Source organism: Moschus berezovskii, chromosome 1 (assembly GCF_049115385.1).
Source record: "Moschus berezovskii isolate FMDL1 chromosome 1, NW_MosBer_1.0, whole genome shotgun sequence".
Classification (NCBI taxonomy): Eukaryota; Metazoa; Chordata; class Mammalia; order Artiodactyla; family Moschidae; genus Moschus; species Moschus berezovskii.
Window position 1 is genome coordinate 82,227,660 of NC_142460.1, and position 20,693 is coordinate 82,248,352.

The 20,693-nt window shown below is 38.7% G+C and overlaps 1 protein-coding gene across 1 annotated transcript in view; it reads right to left on the bottom strand.

Moving 5' to 3' along the window:
* Positions 1-20,693, bottom strand: part of LSAMP (limbic system associated membrane protein) — a 746,634-nt gene that overhangs the window by 491,593 nt on the left and 234,348 nt on the right. The window lies entirely within an intron of this gene.

A 20,693-nucleotide genomic window follows, 5' to 3' on the forward strand; every position in this document is an offset into this window, starting at 1 on the left:
ATGACCCAGAGGGAGGATAAAGGGAGGAGGGAGGTGGGAGGGGGGCTCAGGAAGGGGAACTCATGTACACCCGGGGAAGATTCATGTCAATGTATGGCAAAACCAACCAATATAATATTGTAAAATAAAAAAAAAAAATCAATGTTGTCAAGGTTAAATAATATATTAATCATTCTTAAAGGATACACAACTGTGGAAGAGGAAACATACCCCAAGCAGAAGCTCACCTTTAGCCTCAGTAGAACAGTTACAACTCAGTCTCTGCAATTAAGACAGACTGAGCTTTGACTTCAGGTTTCACCTTTATTGATCATGTCACTTTAGACAAAGCATTGGACTCTCTGAACCTCACTTTTCCTATATGTAAAATAAAGGTATAACAATATCTACTAAATATGGTGATTAAATGCGCCTGAAAATTAATGTGTAATACAGTAGCAGGTAAATGGAGTAAGTACTCAATTGGTTTTGTTTAATTGCAAAGTTAAGTATTACTCTTTTGTAACCCCATGGACTGTAGCCCACTAGGCTCCTCTGTCTAGGGAATTCTCCAGGCAAGAATACTGGAGTGGGTTGCCATTCCCTTCTCCAGGGGATGTTCCTAACACAGGAATCGAACCTGGGTCTTCTGCATTGGCAGGCAAGTTTTCTACCACTGAGTCACCAGCGAAGTCCAAGTACTCAATTTAATGATAGCTATTACTACTACTGTGATTCTCATCAGTAATGCTGTGTTATTGCAGTAATGGTGGTGCTAAAAGAATGTGGCAAAATAAGGGAAGCCAATTCTAAGTGCCATCATATGGAAAATATATCAAGTAAAGCCAATGTGGGTGCTATAAGAAAACTAGCCTGGACTCTCCAAAGGAGATTAACTTAATCCCCCATTTACTCATGAAGGAAGGTGAGGGCATTAGGGTCAGCAGATAACCTATTCAGGCTTCACTTTTGGTTCAAGTGGTAAAGAATCCGCCTGCAATGTGGAAGATCTGGGCTCGATCCCTGATTCATTTTCTCATCCAGTATTTCCTACAGGCTTTTCAAACAACGACTTGAGGAAGCATTTAGGTAACATCAGCTCTATTATGTTACTCTAGGAATCAGTGAATATGTCTGAATTTTAAAAGTTATAAAAATGTTTGACAAATTTAAATCCAAACACATATTTAAATTCAAATAAAAATTTGAATAAATCCCACAATTAATTTTCTTCAATTTCATTTTCATTATTTGTAAGTTAGCTTTATCATGGAAATTTCACAAACAAAAATATCAAAATTTCTTTTGAAAGTGTTTTCTTGGGGGGATTATAGTTTTAGTCTACCAAATTAAGACATTCAGAGAAAAATGAACAGAAACATTTGCATTTTTCTCATATCCTCAAATAATAACACAAGATCAATTACCTATGTAAAGAAAACAAAAGGAAATCTAGAAGTTACAAAATATTCTCAGAGTAGTTATGAATAAAATAAAAATTCAGATGTTAATACCACAAATAAACTTAGATGGAAATTCCTGTTTATTTTAGATTTTTATAGGCTAGACATAAATTTGCTATTAATATAGATAGCACTGAGTTGCACTTCAGAATACCAATAACTACAGGCAATTGCCAATATACAAAGCATGCATTCCAAAATTTCATTTATAATTCAGTCATTTGGAACTTGCAGCAGCTTTTCCCATATAAATACTTACAATTTGTGGTTAAGTTCATATGTAAGGCCACATATGCTACTTTCACATGAAATCATTATAAAACATTTATATCTACAGAAGGAAACTAATATATACTTTCATTAATAAAACATAAACTAAAATAACACAATGTTAAACTGAGATAAAGTTTATTATTATATATTTATTCAAAACTGTACGCATTGGTGAAAAGACTAGCAAAACTCAAAAGGGAATTGGTATGGTATGTTTGGTAGAATTCCCGAAGAAAGCTTAAGAGTATCTTCAAGGACTTAGCTATTTTGGGCCAAATTCTCTTTTTTCCTAAATAATTTCAGATCTTATAGAAGGTACAAGTAGATTTTCAGAACCATATTTAAATATTATCAGTTACTGACTAAAAAATGTAAATGAAAAGAAGAGAGGGTAAGTGAATTACAAGGAGCTGTGGGGGAGGTAAATTTGAAATAAGCAAGCAGAAATGTGTGGAAACAAAGGAGACTGCCTGGGAGGAAATCTGAGCTACATGCAGAGAATGCCAGAGGTGCAGGATTGTGTATAATCCTTTGGTAGCAGATTAAGAAAGTGCTAGGGCAGAAATCCGGCCAACTTGTCCTATGAGCTGACTACAAAATGGCAGGGGTGTTTCTTCATGACATTTTGGTTGCCAGAGGATATGCACAAGTTGTAAGAAGGTAAACACAGCAGGCTCTGCTGTGATGCTCATGGATGGAACACTTTTTTTGTCTTACCAGGTTAATATGTAAACCTTATGATCTTAGAAACACTCAACATTGATTGGTCTTCTCTAGCCATGTGTTGGGCATTGGGTTTTAGCTTTGTAGCACATTGTGATGCTGCTTCTTAATTAGTGGAACAAAAACTAAACGGGTAGTAGAAATAAGGACATTTGGTATTACATTCATACATACTGTAGTGTAGTGCTATGCTCTTGCGGCTATTTTCATATATTTCAAAATGTGTTTGAGTTCCGACTTCCCATCCGACAATAGACCCAGCGAGAAGTCCAGAGAGACTCTATGAATAACCTTTTGCCTGTAATGCAATCGTGCTGTCCCTAGTCTGTGGGCTATGTCACCTCCAATTAAACAGTGGCTCAATCAGTGTGAAGACAGCCTTCATATTGTTACCGTAGAAAGCTTTCTCCTCTGTGACTAAGCCTTTTCCAGCTGTTGAGATGTTCACCAATTGCTGCCTCAGCTCCTTGGAACCTGCTCGGCTTGTGAGCGCCGATGCATTTACTGTACTAGTAATTAACGCCGTTAGCATTGTAATTAAAAAGAAAAAAAAAAAAACTTTTTGCCTTTATACTCAGGGTGATAATGCTGCAAGTAAAAATTAATTAAAATGAGATGAATTGCCTTCAGTTAAACGAAACGGAAAGAGAAAAGGAGGGGTGGGGGAAGGAGGAACCTGACAAAGAGTTTGCAGCCTTATTAATGAAGCAAACTGAGGAGGCTGGGCTTCACATTTCCCCCTGATTCTTCTTCCTTTGTGTTACAGTCTGGGTTAATGGAGCCCAAAGCTATCAGTTGGTGATGCAATACAAAGAAATTCCATTTTTGCCCCATTTGGCTATGGGTCACTATGAAGACCGCAAACATGAACGCCCATGTTTGTCAAGCCCCCCTTTAATTTCCCCTTATCGGTCTGCTTGAAGTAATGGGCTGTGAAATTGACTTCTATATTGTTATTAAATTAGATATGATGCCTGATTTTTCTTAACACTTGATACAGTGAAAAGGTCTGGTTCTTGGTATAGGGCAAAATCCTGACAAATTCAATCATCGATTAAAACAGAGCTTGAGTGGGAAAGTCTGACCTCTTATCCTGAAAGCAAAGACCTTGTGATCATCTTCCAGCCTCCTGATTTTTCTGAATTTAGCCTTCCAGTTCTGACTGAAGGACACAGCTGCTTTAAATCAAAGTAATACACCAGCATTCTACATTTCATAAAGGAACAACAATCAATTAATCAATAAACACATGCTTAATGAAATCCTGGTGTGTACCTTAGGATTATGTCAGTGCTCCAGGGGATACAGAAACAGTGAAAAAACAACCCTTGACTTCGAAGAATTGATAAACTCACTAAAAAAAAAGCTTAGTTGCATAAACCACTTATAAGTGGGTAATTGAAGCCTAAAGGCTTTGACACTCTGAGTGAAACAGGTTGGTATAAAAGAAGGGACACTGGTCTGGAAGTCAGTAATAACTTCATGGGAGAATAAGACAAAGACAAAAGAGAAGATAAAAGGACACAGTTAAAGAGGGAAGAATTTTCATCACAGCTCACAGCATACAATTTCTATATATCTCAAGTCATTGGTCAAGAAGGGAAAAACTACCTGCAGCAGGTAAATTTCTGCTGGAGTTTCTGCTGGAATTTCCAGTAAATTTCTGGAATAATTACTGGCTGACTCCTCTGGTTCTGTTTGGTGTTCTATGGAATGTCACACATTGGGCATTCCACCCTTTAAGCCTTGATTCCCTGACATACCTTCGTTCCATTTTCAGGCAGAAACATATTCCCACAGCTTAGAGATGGGAATCACTACATGGTTCATCTTTCAGAGTTAGGACCTGACTCTTGGTGCACGAACTGAGCTCATTTAGAAAAACAATACATCGAATCAACAGTTCTCAGCGTGGGTTTTAAAATTTGTACAAGAGATTCTTGGGAGCCTTCAGATAATCTCTTGGAAGTACTAAATACAGTTCTTCAAATTCCACAGTCATCTCATGTTTGGGGCCACTTCACTAGCATCGCCAGGTAACAGCTTTCCAAGAAAATGGTAGTAAGTGTGACCATATGACTTACTTTTTCAACGTCTGTTCGTGGATGTTACAGATTGTAAAATTACATTCTTCAGATTTAAGAACAAAGTTGATATTCTCTTTGTGAAGCCATCTGTATTTGTGCAAAGGGAATTTCTTGAAGTCCCTTCAACCAAAGACATTTAGAGAAAAATGTTCACTTGGTCCATTCACTATCTAGATGGAAAGCCTGCTGACTGTCTGTTGTGCCCTAGAGAAGCTGCCCAGATGCTTTATAAAGGCCTTGGCTTGGCTGCAGAGCATCTGCAATTTCCAAATAGGGGAAATCAATCCAAGTTCCAGCTAGTTCAGCCTGAGAAAGAGGCAGTTTGAGAAGCCTTTTTTTTTTTTTTAGTTTTTTAGCAGCAAGGTAGATTTGCTGCCTGAGGCAAGAAAGGTCTTGAGTCTCAGATGTACACAGGTTTTAAACACCAAGAAAGTAGAGCTATTAGGGTAAATGAACCTAGCCGGGCCTTGATGGATGTCAAATGGGCTTAGAGCAGCTGCTGAACTACCCAAACTAGGGAGAGGCCTATACCAATCAGAAGCATCCTTTTGCTACACTAGTCAGAAATTAGCAAGCAGGGGAAATGTATTTAACCCTGCCCCCTCTCTGTGATGGGCTGCGAGTATACGATTAAGCTGTGTGGCATTGACAAAACTGAAATACACAGTTAATTCTTTCTCTAGCTGCTTTTAATCACTTCTTAAAACCTTATAGAAAAAGCAACTACAGTTTAGAATACCAGAGAGCCGTAAGAAAAAAAGATGAAGCCCTGCTTTAATTAAGAAATGACTGCCTTTATTATACTTGTGTGTGTGTTACTTGCTCAGTTGTGTCTGACCCTTTGCGACCCATGGACTGTAGCCCACCAGGCTCCTCTGTCCATGGGATTTTCCAGGCTGGAGTGGGTTGCCATGCCCTCCTCTAGAGGATCTTCCCAACCCAGGGATCAAATCCATGTCTCCTGTCTCCTGCATTGCAGGCAGATTCTTTACCCATTGAGCTATCAGGGCAGCTACATGATTATACTTATGACACAAGAAAAGACAGACCTTGAAGTAATGAAGCAGTGTGGGGAAAAATGGGCCATGGAAAGAAACAATGGTAAATTACTAGTTTATGGTGCAATACTGATTTCCTGTGACCTCTATGAATTCCACATTGCAGTTCAGTAGGTAATAGTCACATGGTTTACTTGATTTTCCCCTCCTAATTCCAGAAGGCATAGCAATATGCTCTGTGAGCAGCAGAAAATTCTCCCGCTGACTGGTTTGCAGACTCTCCACTTGAAGTGCTGGACTCACAATCTGGTTGCAGCAAAGAACTGCTGACTGGCAGCTGGCACCTATACAACTACTGGCTTGCATACTTTAAGGTCTGGCTCTTAAAAACAAATACAGTGAGCTCTGGGATCTTGGAGTTGGCTGCACAGGACAGTCTATCTCTATACATACTCTCCCTGTGGTAGTACAATGTTCTGTTGTATATGTTGAATGGGGGCTTTTCTTAGGTTTTCACAGGTCTAATCACAGATCCCATGGATTGGAAAATACAGGCTCATTCATTTTTCATTTTAACTTCTCTTGGGATATGAGAGTGGATAAAGAAGAAGGAATGAAAGGGCATACACAGAGAATAATTCATGAAATGACCAAATGCTGTCTGATAAATAAAAAGGTGGCATTTGGCAAAAGACAGACATAGTGAAGAACACTATCGCCAACTTCGAGACTTCATCTTTTCTCTCCCACCGCCCCCATTCCTGTCCCTCTACCTACCTATCATTGTCTCGCTCCTCTCTTTCCTCTCTCTCTCTCATTATCTCTCCATCTCTCCATAATTCTATCTAAAAAAGAATCTTATTCCACCAAGGGAAGATGATAACTTGTTTAAAACGTCAACCATAAAATTAGCATCAGAGCTGACTGTGTTAGTCCTGACAGAGTACGTTATTAGAAAAGAAATACATTTTCTTCTAAATGTGTTAACTGAAAGATAACAAAGACAAGGCCTCTTCTGAAAAGTAAAATTTATCTTTTCTTCCACATTCCAATTTTTAATTCTCTGTTCTTGTATTGAGCACATGAGTACTTGGACTTCTTGATACTGAAAATGAAAACAGCTATTTTTATAGACCTTTGCTCTACCACTTTCAATTCTGAAGTGCAATGAACCTCACAATACGGTGTTCCATGTAACATGTGGGTTCTTTGGGAAATGTTTGAGATATTTTAGATAATAATATGCTTTTTAGAAGTCTATAGCCCATATAAACATATTAAAGGCTATGAGAAGTTCTGTAAAAAGAAAGACTGTAAGTCAAAATTCACCAAATTTTTTGACCATGAACATTTATTTTTTACACAATTATTTTTGTTACACAATTATTTCTACAGAACAAATATTGTAAAAGACATGATTTGGGACATGACATTACAGTGCAAGGGCTGACACACAAATAGGCCAACATTCAAATTTTTGCTTTCCTGCTAAAGTGTGTTCTTATTAACTTTGAAAATAACAGTACATATGCATAAATACAGAGACGGAAGAATGGAAGGAGAGAGGAAGGGAGGCAGAGAAGCACAGAGATGGAGGAGGGACAAAAAGAGAAAACAAGGAGAAATTAATTTTGCCCTAAATTTTAAATAATTGAATCTCCAAATCTTTGTTTTTATACATAATAGTAAGAATAGTGCTATGTCTTGGTACAGAAAATGGAAATGACAATTGAATATCTACTCTATGTCATTCATTTTTAAAAGATACATTATATATGTTATTTCATGAAGCTATCAAAATTATTGCAAAGATCATCTTGTATGATGACTTCAGGGTAAATCTAACAGATGGCCATACTACATATAGAAAATAATATACTTTCTCAATTTCTGTGACTACATTCTGGTCTTGGATTAAATAAAGGACTGAAAGATAAATCTTAACTGGATAAGATAAGGATACTCTTTTAATCTGGGTGCTACATGGGATTTGGACTAAAGTGAGTCTTTCTAACTTTTAGATCTCACTTTCAAACATTACCTTTTCCCACATGTGTCAATAAACATTTTAGGATTATTTGAATTATTATTTTTCTGTGAAAAATGCATTGCTATTTTGTCAGGGATTGCATTGAATCAATAGATTGCCTTGAGTAGTATAGTTATTTCAACATTACTAACTCTTCCAACCCATAAGCATGGTATATTTTTTTTTTCATTTTTGTGTCATCTTTGATTTCTTTCATCAGAGTCTAGAAGTTTTCCAAGCATGGATCTTTAACCTCCTTAGTTAGATTTATTCTTAGTTATTTTATTCTTTTCAATGGCATTATAAATAGAATTGTTGTCTTAATTTCTCTTCCTGGTAGTTCATTATTCATGTATAGAAATACAATGGATTTCTGTATATTACTTTAGTATCTTGCAACTTTACTTAACTAATTGATAAGTTCTACTTGATGGCACCTTTATATAGTATCATATAACTGCAAACAGTGATGGCTTTACCTTTTCCCTTTACCTGGATGCCTTTCATTTCTGATTGCTGTGGCAAGGACTTCCAATACTATGTTGAATAAAAGCTGTGAGAGTGTGCATCCTTGTCTTATTCTTATCATAGGGGAAATGTTTTCAGTTTTCACCACTGAGTATGATGTTACCTGTGGGCTTGTCATATGTTCTTTCTTACTTTAATGAGGTATGTGTCCTCTTACATACTTTGTTGAGAGATTTTATCACAAATGGATGTTGAATTTTGTTAAAAAGCTTTTCATAGAGCAAGTCCCAACAATTTCCAATAGACACTCTAGGATTAGTAAATGGACTTTCCTCATGGATAGTCTAGATGCCCTTCAAATCACTGTTTGTGGAAGCTATTCAATAAGTCCTTAGTTCAAGAGGAATCACTCTAAATGTACATGCAGATTCAGTGTGCATATTCAAGGAGGTGTGTTCCGGGTCTTCCTATACTGCTGTCTGGGATAGTTTTCAATTTTTTTGTAGATCATTTATTTGTAAAGCAAAAGAGATATACTAGATGACTTATAAGAACATTTCCATACTCCAAAACACTATCTCTACAATTTAAACAGTATATAATAGCCCTGCCCATCAACACAAAATTGGATTAAAGATTTATGAGCATGGCCCCACCCATCAGAACAAGACAGTTTCTTCCGGTCAGTTTCCCCAACAGTCAATCTCTCCCATCAGGAAGATTCCATAAGCTGCTTACCCTTATCCCTCAGTTCAGTTCAGTTCAGTCGCTCAGTCGTGTCCGACTCTCCGCGACCCCATGAATCACAGCACGCCAGGCCTCCCTGTCCATCACCAACTCCCGGAGTTCACTCAAACTCATGTCCACAGAGTCGGTGATGCCATCCAGCCATCTCATTCTCCGTCGTCCCCTTCTCCTCCCGCCCCCAACCTTTCCCAGCATCAGAGTCTTTTCCAGTGAGTCAACTCGTCGCATGAGGTGGCCAAAGTATTGCAGTTTCAGCTTTAGCATCAGTCCCTCCAATGAACATCCAGGATTGAGACAGAATAAAAACTACAATCACAGAAAACTAATCAAGCTATTCACATGGACCACAGCCTTATCTAACTCAACGAAACTAAGAGCCATGCCATGTAGGGCCACCCAAGATGGACAAGTCATGGTAGAGAGTTCTGACAAAATGTGGTCCACTGGAGAAGGGAATGGCAAACCACTTCGGTATTCTTGCCTTGAGAACCCCATGAACAGTATAAAAAGGCAAAAAGATATGACACTGAAAGATAAACTCCCCAGGTACGTAGGTACCCAATATGCTCCTGGAGATAAGTGGAGAAATAACTCCAGAAAGAATGAAGAGATGGAGCCAAAGCAAAAACAATGCCCAGTTGTGGAAGTGACTGGTGATGGAAATGAAGTCCAATGCTGTAAAGAGCAATATTGCATAGGAACCTGGAATGTTAGGTCCATGAGTCAAGGTAAATTGCTACTGCTGCTGCTAAGTCACTTCAGTCGTGTCCGACTCTGTGTGATCCCACAGACGGAAGCCCACCAGGCTCCCCCATCCCCGGGATTCTCCAGTCAAGAACACTGGAGTGGGCTGCCACTTCCTTCTCCAATCTGTGAAAGTGAAAGTAAAGTCGCTCAGTAGTGTCTGACCCTTAGCGAACCCATGGACTGCAGCCTACCAGGCTCCTCCATCCATGGGATTTTCTAGGCAAGAGTACTGGAGTGGCTTGCCATTGCCTTCTCCGCAAGGTAAATTAGAAGTGGTCAAATAGGAAATGGCAAGAATGAACACCAACAATTTAAGAATCAGTGAACTAAAATGGACCAGAATGGGAAAATTTAATTCAGATGACCATTATATCTACTACTGTGGGCAGGAATCCCTTAGAAGAAATGGAATAGCCATCATAGTCAACAAAAGAGTCTGAAAGCAGTACTTGGATGCAATCTCAAAAATGACAGAATGATCTCTGTTCGTTTCCAAAGCAAACCATTCGATATCACAGTAATCCAAGTCTATGCCCCAACCAGGAATGCTAAAGAAGCTGAAATTGAATGGTTCTATGAAGACCTACAAGAACTTCTAGAACTAACATCCAAAAAAGATGTCCTTTTCATGATACCTGGACTAACAGTCAAATTTGACCTTGGAGTAAAAAATGAAGCAGGTCAAAGGCTAACAGAGTTTTGCCAAGAGAACACATTGGTCATAGCAAACACCCGCTTCCAACAACAAAAGAGAAGGCTCTACACAAGAACATCACCAGATGGTCAATACTGAAAACAGACTGATTATTTTCTTTGCAGCCAACGATGGAGAAACTCTATACAGTCAACATAAACAAGACTGGAGGTTACTGTGGCTCAGATCATGAACTCCCTATTGCCAAATTCAAACATAAATTGAAGAAAGTAGGATAACCACTAGACCATTCAGGTATGACCTAAGTCAAATCCCTTACAATTATGCAGTGGAAGTGACAAATATATTTAAGGGATTAGATCTGATAGAGTGCCTGAAGAACTATGGATGGAGGTTCGTGACATTGTACAGGAGGCAGTGATCAAGACTATCCCCAAGAAAAAGAAATGCAAAAAGGCAAAATGATTGTCTGAGGAGGCCTTATAGATAGTTGGGAAAAGAAGAGAAGGTAAAGGCATAGAAGAAAAGGAAAGTTATACCGATCTGAATGCAGAGTTCCAAAAAGAGCAAAGAGAGATAAGAAAGCCTTCCTCAGTGATCAGTGCAAAGAAATAGAGGAAAATGATAGAATGGGAAAGACTAGAGATCTCTTCAAGAAAATTAGAGATACCAAGGGAACATTTCCAGAAAAGATGGGCACAATAAAGGACAGACATGGTATGGACCTAACAGAAGCTGAAGATACTAAGAAGAGATGGCAAGAATACACAGAACTATACAAAAAAGATCTTCATGACCCAGATAACCATGATGGTGTGATTAGTCACCTAGAGCCAGACATCCTGGAATGTGAAGTCAAGTGGGCCTTAAAGGGAAGCATCACTATGAACGAAGCTAGTGGAGGTGATGGAATTCCAGTTAAACTATTTCAAATCCTAAAAGATGATGCTATGAAAGCGCTGCACTCAATATGCCAGCAAATTTGGAAAACTCAGCAGTAGCCATAGGACTGGAAAAGGTCAGTTTGCATTCCAATCCCAAAGAAAGGAAATGCCAAAAATGCTCAAACTACTGCACAGTTGCACTTATCTCACACACTAGCAAGGTAATGCTTAAAATTCTCCAAGCCAGGCTTCAACAGTATGTGAACCGTGAACTTCCAAATGTTTTAGCTGGTTTCAGAAAAGGCAGAAGAACCAGAGATCAAATTGCCAACATTTGCTTGATCACTGAAAAAGCAAGAGCATTCCAGAAAAACATCTACTTCTGCTTTATTGATTGTGCCAAAGCCTTTGACTGTATAGATCATTACAAACTGTGGAAAATTCTTCAGGAGATGGGAATACAAGATTACCTTACCTGCCTCCTGAGAAATCTGTATGCAGGTCAGGAAGCAACAGTTAGAACTGTACATGGAACAACAGATTGGTTCCAAATAGGAAAAGGAGTACGTCAAGGCTGTATATTGTCACCCTGCTTATTTAACTTATATGCAGAATACATCATGAGAAATGCTGGACTGGATGAAGCACAAACTGGAATCAAGATTGCCAGGAGAAATATCAATAACCTCAGATACACAGATGACAACATTCTTATGGCAGAAAGTGAAGAAGAACTAAAGAGCCTCTTGATGAAAGTGAAAGAGGAGAGTGAAAAAGCTGGCTTAAAACTCAACATTCAAAAAAGAAGATCATGACATCCGGTCCAATCACTTTATGGCAAATAGTTGGGGAAAAAATGAAAAGAGTATAGACTATTTTCTTGGGCTCACTGCAGATGGTGACTGAAGCCATGAAATTAAAAGACTCTTGCTCCTTGGAAGAAAAGCTATAACCAACCTAAACAGCATATTAAAAAGAAGAGATATTATCTTGCCGAAAAAGGTCCGTCTAGTCAAAGCTATGGTTTTTCTAGTAGTCACGTATGGATATGAGAGTTGGACTATAAAGAAAGATGGGCAATGAAGTATTGATACTTTTGAACTGTGGTGTTGGAGAAGAATCTTGAGAGTTCCTTGGACTGCAAGGAGATCAAACCTAAAAGAAATCAGTCCTGAATATTCATTGGAAGAACTGATGCTGAAGCTGAAACTCCAATATTTTGGCCATGTGATACAAAGAACTGACTCATTGAGAAAGACCCTGATGCTGGAAAGATTGAAGGCAGGAGAATAAGGGGATGACAGAGGATGAAATGGTTGGATGGCATCACCGACTTAATGGACATGAGTTTGAACAAGTTCCGAGAGCTGGTGATGGACAGGGAAGCCTGGCATGCTTCAGTTCATTGAAGCATGAATCGGACATGACTGAGCAACTGAACTGAACTTACATTGTTTCTAACACAAATCTCCCATGTCAATAACCATTTCAAAATCTAAAACCTAAAACTGAAGACACTAAGACTCATTTCTGATGATGATGTTGAAAACATGCCTGTATAAGTATGATTTAGTTAGATTACAAGGTCTGTGTTGTGCTTAGTCACTCCATTGGGTCCCACTCTTTGAGAACCCACGGACTGTAGCCCACCAGGCTCCTCTGTTCATGGGGAGGGTTGCCATGCCTTCCTCCAGGGAGATTACAAGGTCTAGTCCTATCTTAACATGCTACCTAAATCCACTCTTCATTCTTTACATTCTTCAAAGAGCCACACAAAGGTTAGCCTAACATCATTATTAGAAACAACATAGATTCTACAAGGAGTGTGTTCTTTTTATCTTAAAAAGTGCAACTTTCTTCAATATGCTAATAAGAAAGTGCAGCATCCAAATCATTAGCAATTTGGTAACTTTTATTCGTTGTTCTCTCTCTTCTTTTGCTTAGACGCTATGGCAGCAAAGCAGAGCAGGAAAAAAAGAAGAGCAAAAAGTTTTGCCATTATATATAAGGTAATGAGGGCTTCCCCGGTGGCTCAGCAGTATAGAATCTGCCTGCAATGCAAGAGCCACAGGAGACGCAGGTTCAATCTCTAGGTCAGGAAGACCCCCTGGAAGAGGGCATGGGAACCGATTGCAGTATTCTTTCCTGGAGAATCCCATGGACAAAGGAAGCTAGCAGGCTACAGTCTACAGGGCAGCAGACATGACTGAAGAAACTTAGCATGCACACATAAGGTAATGAAGTATATAATAGAAACCTAGAACAGTTCTAGGTATACGTGAACTTCATACATGCCTTTGAACCCAATCAACACAGAGGTATTGCAGTTACAGGATATCTACTTCAATCTGCTTCATTTATTTTCACCATCATTTACTAAATATTCACACTAATATTGAATCTTCACCAAAAAACCTAGAGATACTGTAAGCTCTATTTTATATATAAAAAATTGAGGTTTAAAGAAAATTCTAAAGGGCCAGAAGTCATAAAACTCACTGACTGGGACTCTAGCCCAGGCCATTAAACTCTGAAACCCATGTTTTATATCTGCACAATTCAACAACACACTAAACCAAGTTCTCCTGTGTGTCTTAGAAAGATGTGTGACAGAGAGAAAGTGTATCAGTGGGCTGACATACAAAGGCCAATCCAAATAAATTTCTTGAGCAGGGTTTCTCAGCCTTAGCACTACTGACAATTTTGGAGGAATAATACTTTAATGTGAGGGAGAGCCCTGCGCACTGTGGGATATTTAACAGGTTCTCTAAATTCTATTCACTAGATATTATTACATTCATACCTTCCTCCACCAAGATGGGACAACCAAAACTGTCTCTAGACATTGCCAACTGTTTCTCCGGGGGATTAAAGTCACCCCAGGTTGAGAAGCTCTATTCTAGAGAAAAGATGTCTTTACCACGACCACCTAAGTCATCAATCCCCACAAGGGTTTCAGTGTTTATTAGAGGCCTTCTGGGGCTTGGACCTTCCTGGTTCTCTCCTACCAAGGGACTGCCACCCTCAAAGGTTCACTAAACAATATGATCATTTTGGCCTTCACTACACTAATTAAGATTTTTCAGGTCACTGCATCATTGTTTTGATCCTGCCTGACGTTTCTGAGCAATGTTTAAGATTCTAAATTAAAGCATAAATTAAGGGCAATTTTGAAAGCATTTTTTGTGATCTTTTTACTATCCCTGCATAATTATCCCTGCATAATCCCTGTGCTCTGCTTAAATACCTGCCCTGACTGCTACAGATCATTACTCGTGTTTGGGACCATGGCTAAGCAGACAGTTCTTTCTGAGTCCACGTCTAGAGTACTTACTACTTGACCCATAACTCAGGTACAAGATATCCAGGAAGGGAAGGTCCAGTGAAGAGGAAGGAAATAACTGTGTCTAATGCTCCGCAGCAAGAGAAGTGACTGCAGTGAGAAGCCTGCACACCACAACTGGAGAGTAATCCCACCGGCTACACCTAGAAAAAGCCCCTGCAGCACAGAAGCATTGATGCTTTTGAACTGTGGTGTTGGAAATCAGTCCTGAATATTCATTGGAAGGACTGATGCTGAAGCTGAAACTCCAATACTTTGCCCATCTGATGAGAAGAGCCAACTCATTGGAAAAGACTCTGATGCTGGGAAAGATTAAGGGCAGGAGGAGAAGGACGACAGAGGATGAGATGGCTGGATGGCATCACCAACTCGATGGACATGAGTTTGAGTGAACTCTGGGAGTTGGTGATGGACAGGGAGGCCTGGCGCGCTGTGAGTCATCGGGTCGCAAAGAGTCGGACATGACTGAGCGACTGAACTGAAGTGAACTGAACTGAATACCTGTATATAAAACCTATTTATTGCATGTAGACTTTTGGATAGCAGCCATTCTGACTGGTGTGAAATGGTATCTCATTGTGGTTTTGATTTGCATTTCTCTGATTATGAGGGATGTTGAGCATTTTTTCATGTGTTTGTTAGCCATCTGTATGTCTTCTTTGGAGAAATTTCTGTTTAGTTCTTTGGCCCATTTTTTGATTGGGTCATTTATTTTTCTGGAATTGAGCTGCAGGAGCTGCTTGTATAATTTGGAGATTAATCCTTTATCAGTTGCTTCATTTGCTATTATTTTCTCCCATTCTGAAGGCTGTCTTTTCACCTTACTTATAGTTTCCTTTGCTGTGCAGAAGCTTTTGATTTTAATTAGGTCCCATTTGTTTATTTTTGCTTTTATTTCCAATATTCTGGGAGGTGGGTCATGGAGGATCCTGCTGTGATTTATGTCGGAGAGTGTTTTGCCTACGTTCTCCTCTAGGAGTTTTATAGTTTCTGGTCTTACATTTAGCTCTCTAATCCATTTTGAGTTTATTTTGGTGTATGGTGTTAGGAAGTGTTCTAGTTTCATTCTTTTACAATAAATGCTGGAGAGGATGTGGAGAGAAAGGAACCCTCTTACACTGTTGGTGGGAATGCAACCTAGTACAGCCACTATGGAGAACAGTGTGGAGATTCCTCAAAAAATTGGAAATAGAACTGCCATATGATCCAGCAATCGCACTCCTGGGCATACACACCGAGGAAACCAGAATTGAAAGAGACACGTGTACTCCAATGTTCATTGCAGCACTGTTTATAATAGCCAGGACATGGAAGCAACCTAGATGTCCATCTGCAGACGAATGGATAAGAAAGCTTTGGTACATATACACAATGTAGTATTATTCAGCCATTAAAAAGAATACATTTGAATCAGTTCTAATGAGGTGGATGAAACTGGAGCCTATTATACAGAGTGAAGTAAGCCAGAAAGAAAAACACCAATACAGTATACTAACATATATATGGAATTTAGAAAGATGCAAATGATAACCCTGTATACGAGACAGCAAAAGAGACACAGATGTATAGAACAGTCTTTGGGACTCTGTGGGAGAGGGTGAGGGTGGGATGATTTGGGAGAATGGCATTGAAACACGTATGTTGTCATATGTGAAACGAATCACTAGTTCAGGGTCAATGCATGTTATATGATGCTCGGGGCTGGCATGCGGGGATGACCCAGAGGGAGGATAAAGGGAGGAGGGAGGTGGGAGGGGGGTTCAGGAGGGGGAACTTATGTAAACCCGGGGCAAATTCATATCAATGTATGGCAAAACCAACCAATATAATATTGTAAAATAATTTGCCTCCAATAAAAAATAAATTAATTACATAAAAAAAAACCTATTTAATGGATAGTACTACTGCCCCTTTACCACGTTGTCATGTCAGTTTTCTAATCTCTTTTCTCTGTGCCCAACATAATCAACCCATAAGATCCCAGTCCACCTGCTCTACTCTAAAGTTAGCTAAAAAATACTAACCTTGTTTTAAGGCATTCCATATGTATTAGTATTTCCTGACTTGAGTAGAAAACATGCTTGCTTAATATAAAATCAAAATGATGGCTTTTTTTTGAAGTGGCAATGCTAACCCACTCTACCTGCAGTCTTAAAAACAGACTGAATGTTGTGCTTTTATTTTTCCTCTCACCTCATTCATCAACATTGCGTTTTCTAACCACAACCCAACCGACAAGGTTTTGATGATTCACAAGGTGAGAGTGAGTTTAGCTTAGTTCTCCCTATGTGGCAAGGCACAGTTATGCTGTTAGAAACCATGAGTAGTACACTTGCATTTGTGTCATGTCACCTGTGATAGTTCAAGTCTAGAATAAAGGGAATCTATTCCAGTCGCTTTTCTGTGAGGGTTGCTGACCTCACCATAGGACTGTGAAATAGATATATAGTCCTCTATGGGGAGAGTAAAGTAGATGACTTGGGGTTCCAATCATCATGTTCTGCTGAATAAATGGTCAAGTGGGAGCACACATGTATGCACACAGCCATATGTCTCTGTCTTGATAAAGTTCACTTACTGAACTAGAGAAAAGTGAAGTGATTTCCTGGCTTACTAGGCTTGAGAATTATAACTTAGAGTTCTAAAAATTCTAGGTATGCAATCCAAAAGGTATTTTTTGTTTGTTTGCAAAGGAGAAAAAATATTGGTGAAATCAAGACCTATTGAAGGCTAGGAATCCTATTCTTAAATTCCTGATTAAATTTAAGACATGGTACTATATCAAGGAATGTGTTATTTGATTCATTGAATAAATTACCATGTCACATAAATAAGAAATGATTAACTTTTTAAATGATTGAAGCAGAAACGATAAATCTGCAGAATAATCAGGAGGGACCATTGTGTGTGTGTGTGTATGTGTGTTTTCCAATTAGCAGTGGAATATAAAGAATATAATAGTTCTGTAAAAGAGTCAGCATTTTAGATTTAGAATAATTTTCAAACTATAATTCTTATTTTACCCATATGTAGAATACCCTTAATAAGTTTCCGAACTAATGGTCATCTATTCTCTGAACACTTCCAGGGCTAGGAAGCTCACTGTTTTAAAGATCTATATTCTTCTGTTGGATGCATTGACTTGTTTAGTCATTTTAATATTAATCTGACATCTTTCTATCTCACCCGCTCCACATATCTCATTCTCACTAGCCCTAGTTCTGACTATGAAGAGTTAGTTCTACTAATTCAGAATTAATATAATCCTTCTTCCCATCCCAGTCCTTTATGAATTTGGAGAAAGTCATGTCTGTCTCTCTGCTCTAGGGTAGATTTATTCATGTAGGTTACATTCCTTGCATAGACAAGTTTATGATCCTCAAATTTTGACATTTGAGATTCCCTCAGTTGAACACACTCTAGTTGCTATTGCACTCTTCAGTTTTTTTCTCACTTTTGTGATCATGGTGTATATACAGTTAGTTACATATAAGCCACTAAGTATCATATCACAGCTATTTTTTCATGCTTTTTAAAGACTTTGTTTTCAGAGCAATTTGGTTTACAACAAAATCAAGAAGGAACTACAGGCTTCCCACATACCCTCTGCCCTCACACATATATAGCCTCCCCCATTACGGACATCAGTCACCAGAACGGTACATATTTTTAACCCATGTTGACATATCATAACCATCCCAAGCCCAGAGTTTACCTTAGAGTTCTCTCTTGGGTTGAACATTCTATGGGTTTTGACAAATATATAATAACAAATATCATTATAAGATCATGCAGATTATTTTCACTGCCCTAAAAATCCTCCATTATCTGATTATTCACCCTATCACTCCCCTCTGGCAACCACTGATTTTCCTGTTGTCTCCAGCTTTGTCTTTTCCCAAATGTCATACAGTATGTAGCCTTTTCAGCTAGCTTCTTTCACTTAGCAATTGCATTTAAGATCCCTCTATGTCTTTTCGTGGCTTGATAGCTCATTTCTTTTTAGCACCGAATAATATTCTATTGTCTGGATGTATCCCATTTATTTATCCACGCAAATACCAAATGACATCTTAGTTGCTTCCAAGTTTTGGCAATTATGGATAAAGCTGCTATAAACATCCATGTGCAGGTTTTTGAGTGAATATGAATTTTTAACTCTTTTGGGTAAATACCAGGGAGCACAACTGCTGGGTCATATGGTAAGAGTATGTTTCGTTTTATGAGAAGCCGCCAAACTGTCTTCCAAAACGGTTGTACTATTTTGCATTCCTACAAGAAATGTCTGAGAATCACTGTTGTCCCGCATCTTCACCAGCATTGGTGGTGTTAGTGTTCAGGATCTGGGTCACTCTAACAGATGTTCAGTGATATCTCACTATTGATTTTAGTTTGCATTTCCCTAATGACATATGATATGGAGCATCTTTCCATACCGTTCATTTTCCACCTGTGTATCTTCTTTGGTGAAACATCCGATAAGGTCTTTGGCACAGTTTTCAATTGGGTTGTTTTCTTACTGTTGAGTTTTAAGAGTTCTTTGTATATTTTAGATAGCATTGCTTTATCACATGTGTCTTTTACAAACAATTTTTCACAGTCTGTGGCTTGTCTTCTAATTCTCTTGATATTATCTTTTGCACAGTAGAAGATTTACATTTTAATGGAGACTAGCTTATTGATTTTTTTTTCATGGATTGTATCTTTAGTGTTGTACCTCAAAACCTATCATTTACTCAAGGTCACCTAGGATTTTTCCTTATGTTATCTTCCAGAAGTTTTACTGTCTTCTATTTTACATTTATGCCTTTGATCCATTTTGAGTTAATTTTTTGAGGAGCGTATAAGGTCTCTACAGTCATTTTTTTGTATGTGGATGTCCCAGTTATTCCAGTACTTATGCTAGTGCTAAGTCAATTCAGTCGTGTCCTTCTCTTTGTGACCCCATGGACTGTAGCCTGGAAGGCACCTCTGGCCATGGGGATTCTCCAGGCAAGAATCCTGGAGGGGGTTGGCATGCCCATCTCCAGGGAATCTTCCCCACCTAGGGACTGAATCCATGTCTCCTATGTCTCCTGAATTGGCAGGTGGTTTCTCTATAACTAGTGCCACCTGAAAGCCCAGTTGTTCCAGCAGCATGTGTTAAAGAGACTATCTTTGCTGAATTGTGTTGTCTTTGCTACTTAGGCAAAGATCAGTTGAGTTTATATATTTGGGTCTATTTCTGGGTTCTCTGTTCTGTTCCACTGGTCTATTTATCCATTTTATTTCCAATACCACACTGTCTTGATTATTGTAACTTTATAGTAAGTCTTGAAGTTGGTCAATGTCAGTCATCCAAACCTGTTCTTCTCCATCAATATTCTATTGGCTCTCCTGGGTCTTGTGCCTCTTCATACAGACTTTAGAATTAGTTTGTTGCTATCCATAAAATAACTTGTTGGGATTAATTTTTTCTTATTTTTACAAAGTATTTATAATGAAAAAATATTCTCAAATTACATAATTAATAGTTGTTACAAAGAAGTGTGTTCTGAGAACAAGTCAAGAAGCTCTACAGAAACAAATATCCTTTAAACTTCTCTTTATGCAGGGGATGTTCATGAATGAGTGCTGAAATGAACAAAAATAATGTCTCTCATGAGTGATATTTATAAAACAAGAGGAGTGCAGGTCTCTTGAAGCTTCTAAAAGACCCATAAGTTTCCATAGGGTCTTCCATTAGAACTAAATGAGAAAACCACACCACTCAACCTGGATTTGTTGCTTTGGGGATATCAAAACAAAACCTTGCTACTTAGCTCCAGGTAGGGTGGGGCTGAGGGGTGGGGAGAACCCACAGTAAGAAGATCCAAAAATAAATAAATAAATAAAACTTATAGAGAATTCCCTGGTAGTCCAATGGTTAGAACCCCACGCTTTCACAGCCTAGGGCCTGGGTGTGAGCCCTAGTCAGGAACTAAGACCCCATGTGCCTTGTAGTGTAGCTAAAAAATTGAAATTAATTAATTAATTAAATTTTAAATATATATATGTAGTAAGAAAGAATGTTATATGGGATTCCCAGGTAGCTCAGTGCTAAATAATCTGCCTGCCAATGCAAGAGACAGAGAGAGGCGGGCTCAATCCCTGGGTCAGGAAGATCCCCTAGGGGAGGAAATGGCAACCCACTCCAACATTCTTGCCAGGAAAATACCATGGACAGAGGAGCCTGGGGGGCTACAGTTTGTGGGGTCACAAAGAGCCAGATACAACTGAGCGACTGAGTGTACACACACAAATGCTGTATTGTTAATT